At 43.6% G+C, this 4,169-nt stretch overlaps 1 pseudogene; it reads right to left on the minus strand.

The window, feature by feature from the left end:
* Nucleotides 1-694: 694 nt before the first annotated feature.
* Nucleotides 695-3,523, minus strand: LOC101643924 (annotated as a pseudogene).
* Between the last annotated feature and the right edge of the window lie 646 nt (nt 3,524-4,169).

The raw sequence follows: 4,169 nt of genomic DNA on the forward strand, positions 1-4,169 counted from the left end.
TTGGCCCACAGGTAGTACAGCACACTAACTCAAGCAGCAGCGTGCTGGTTCAATCACCAGGGAGGAAGAGGAAGATGGGATGCCAGCCATTTATCTTGGTTGCCCCAACCAAGCTGCTACCTGATTAAACTCCGCCCACATGTTCCTATTGGCCTACTTGGCACAATAAACCTAACTATCACAACTTTCAACACAGAATTTTTTTATCCTGGTAGCCCTGGGTATACAATCTTCATCACCATCACCATAAGTTAAATATACCAATTCTTCTCTAGTATTCCTTATTCATGATTTTATTTCACTCACAAGTGAGGCAATTAAAAATACCAAGGCTTGGATCAGGCCCACTTTAGTCCTCCAAGTAACATCATTTCTCTTTAACATTTTATCTTATTTTTTAAAAAATTGAATATTAGTGTTTACTTATTTGTCTGGTTGGGTATCTTTCTGTTTTTATTCATTCGGCAAACATTGCTAAGCTTTTACTATATGTAGGAGACGCTCAATATTAGAAAAGGAAAATAACAAATTCAAAAGTCCCTCGGCCGTCCACATAAATCTTCATGTTTTCATCCCTGCCTCCACTTGATAAATGAATGACCAAGTCCTTAAGGTCAGTATGCCTTGGTCTGTGATTAATGTGAGTGTCCATTCCACTAGTGGGTCACCTTTAGAAACAGTTGCCAATACTGCCTTAACGAGTCTTTGCCCTCATCTGAGGATATGCTACCATGGCAATGCCCCCTACAGAGGACAGAAGACTTTCACGTCCAATGATGCCAGATGAGATTTAGAGAGCCCTAACTGGTTCAAAGGACTTAGGATCGCACCAAGGTTCTTCACTATGTCCAGTAGCCAGGGAGGATGTGTCTTTAGGGATCAGAATAAGAGAAGGAGGAAGGAGTAGAGCCATCTGTTTCTCTGTCAGTGGCACTGTGCCCATGATATTTCTGGGACTTCTCCTCCTTGCCCAGTCACATGCAACCTATTCCATCTGCAGGGATTTCATTTCATACAGATCTCTGATCAGGCTCAGCAGCAGCGACTAGTCATAGTGGCGGGCAACCCACACTCAGCATTTCTCTTTGTTGATGCCAGAGGTGAGCCCTCCACTTCTCACCCAGAAGATGGTGACACAGGCGGCAAAAGCCACGTGGTTTACGTTGGCGAATGTTAGACACAAGCGGGGCACCAAGTCAGTGACATGAGTGCTCTGCTGAGCCGCCTGCGCAGCATGGACCACGTTCCTGAGTCTGAACCATTTATGGCCAGTGCTCACACTGAACTCGTTTCTTCAGCATCATTACCACCTTTTGGCCGGCTTTAGGTTCTAACATAGATCTATGTAACAGGCATGTGTCCTGTGTGGCTCTGAAGAGTTGGTCCTGGCCATTGGTGTGGTTGTTGAAGTTAGTGAAGACATCCAAAGGGCCCAGGCAGATAGTCTCGCCTGGCTTAGGCCTCCACGCAGGGGTAGTAGTCACGTCCCAGGGGAAGAGTCAACCCAAGATGGGTCTGGAAGACTAGGTCTCTCCATTCCACAATCATTGCTTATGGATGAAGCAGTCAAGAAATCAAATAACATGTGGCATTGGGCAAATCTGCTGCACTTCCCCGTCACCTAGCAACTACAAAGACCTTAGGTTGAGATTCAATCACTCCAATCAGTGCTGAGGTCTTAGGCAGCAGATTTGCCCAATGCAGTCTATGTTTTGATTTCTTGATTGCTGCTGCCATGAGCAATGATTGTGGATCCAAGTAAAATGCAATCCTTGAAAGTTTTAATCTTCTTTTATCATGATATTATCAATTGGTCCGTAGTGAGGATGGTTTCTTTTTTATTATTATTAGTTGAGAATTAATACAGATACCATATCAATTGTTACCACAATCAGTTTCTAAGCATTCATTTTCTACAAGGACTCCTTGGCATCATTTCCCTTTTCTTCCACCACCACCACCACCACCACTGTACCTCCCTCACCCTGAACATCTTATTCTACTCACTGTCCCTATAAATTCATCAATCCCGGGTTTCATAGACTGAAAAACAGAAAAGCACATAACACAGCTTCGAGAGGGTGACCTCCATCGACATCATATCTCTGAGATACACTCTAATACAAACAACAAAAAAGCAAGCAACATTCTGTTTTATTTACATTGCGTTGTAATCTATGCTGAAAGCTGTAGTCGTGGATCTTCAACAGTAAGTGCTTCAAGCCCTCTTCTCTTTCAGTAAGCAAGGCTGGTTCATCTCCACACTGCAGGTGGTTGCTTATAAGCCATCCTCCGATCCTGCTGCATATTCTTCTTCATATAGCACAGGTTCTCAGATGGCTTGCTCACTGAGTTTGAATAAGTATGGTGACAGTAAAAACCATGTCACCCAATTTTTTAAATGATTTTAAACCTTGTAGTATCTTTTTGTTTTGTGAAAACAACGGTTTCTTAATCTATGTACAAGTGCTGCATGAGCACAGTTAAATATTCTGGAATTTCTACTCTTTGTGATATTGTCTGTAGTTTGTTATGATTCCGATGGTGAATGTCTTTGCATAGTCAATAAAATGCAAGTAAACATCTTCCTGACATTGATAGCCCTCATTCCAGGTCTTTTTCTGAATCCGACTTGCATTTCTAGCAGCTCCATGTTGATGTACTGCTGCAATCACCGTTGAATTGTCCTCAGCAAAATTTTGCTTGTATGTGACATCAATGATGCTATTCTACAGACTCCATCCATATTCTGCCGAGTCACCTCTTTTTGGAATGGGCAGATGGTAAAGAAGCATGTGAACAAAACCTTCCATGTCTTATGCGTAGTATTGTTGTGGGTGCTGTCGAATCGATTTCAAGCCAGTATGACCCCACCTGGTGCAGCAGATCACTTAGCTATCATGTTTATAGAAGCAGATGGCCAGATCTGTCTCCCAAGAAGCTGCTGGGTGAGGTCAAACTGCCAACTTTTGGGTTAGTAGCTGAATGCTAAACCCTTGAGCCACCCGGCAACTTATTATTGTTAGCTGATGTTGAGTTGTTTCTGACTCAGAAATCCTATGTACAACAGAAAGAAACACTGCCTTATCTTGTGCTATCCTTAATGGTCGGTGCTATTTGAGCCCCTTGGGATAGCCAGCACGTCAGTCCACCTCATTGAGGGACTTCCTCATTATTGTTGACTCTACTTCCTGCTGATCCTCTACTTTATGATCAATCTTTCTCGAGGGACTGGTTGCTTTTGATAATATGTCGAAAGTATGCACGATGAAGTCTTGCCTTACTCACTTCTAAGGAGCGTTCTGACTGTACTTCTCCCCCACAGATTTGTTCATTCTCTGACAGTCTATGGTATGTTTAATATTCTCTACCAACATTCAAGGATATTAATATCTCTTCCATCTCTTCCATCTCTGTGGGGCACCAGCCTCCCCACAACCAAATGGGTACAAGGGGCAGTTGTGTAATTGGATAAATTAAGGAGACATCAGACAAGATAAAACATGCAAGGGCTCACCTCCATGATTGCATCAGGAACCAGGTCGGAGCAGAGAGAGAGAGAGAGAGAGAGAGAAATGTATTCTCACAAGCTTATATAATCTCGGGCAGGCCGGCCATGGTAAGCACATACTTAACAGGAAGGGGTTGTACAAGAGGCATACATGTTACAGGAGGGGGATGAACTAGGGGCATACATGTGATAGGAAGACACACACGTAACAAAATGGGTGGACTGTAGAGTCAAGATGGCAGCCTGGTTGTCTGAGTTGGCTTGACCTTAGGTGTCTTTGAGCTCTTCTCCAGGGAACAATCCATGATCCTTATCAGAAGGGAGTGGGCCCTACTTAGGGTGGGACAGACAATAGGGTCTGATTGCTTTTGATAGTAGACAACCTTTAGGCAGATAGCCTTCAAGCAGTTGACCTTCAAGTGTATATAATGGCAGCCATGAACCTGCAAGTATTACCTTAAAATTGGCATTATTATGGGGGACATCGTGGGGAATAACTTATACTTAGGAGAATGCGAGTGGGACGTATTTCCAATCCACAAATGTGAAGTTTCCCTCCATGGGAGCCCTGGCCTCCCAGACTCCCTAATGTATGAATGTTGACAGTTTGTCTGCATACTCTCGCTTCCCAGTTCTGTTTCCCACCGTCCCCCTTATT

The sequence above is a fragment of the Echinops telfairi genome, unplaced genomic scaffold (assembly GCF_000313985.2).
Source record: "Echinops telfairi isolate 266 unplaced genomic scaffold, ASM31398v2 ScPeMD7_7467;HRSCAF=8505_1, whole genome shotgun sequence".
In the NCBI taxonomy this organism is placed as follows: Eukaryota; Metazoa; Chordata; class Mammalia; order Afrosoricida; family Tenrecidae; genus Echinops; species Echinops telfairi.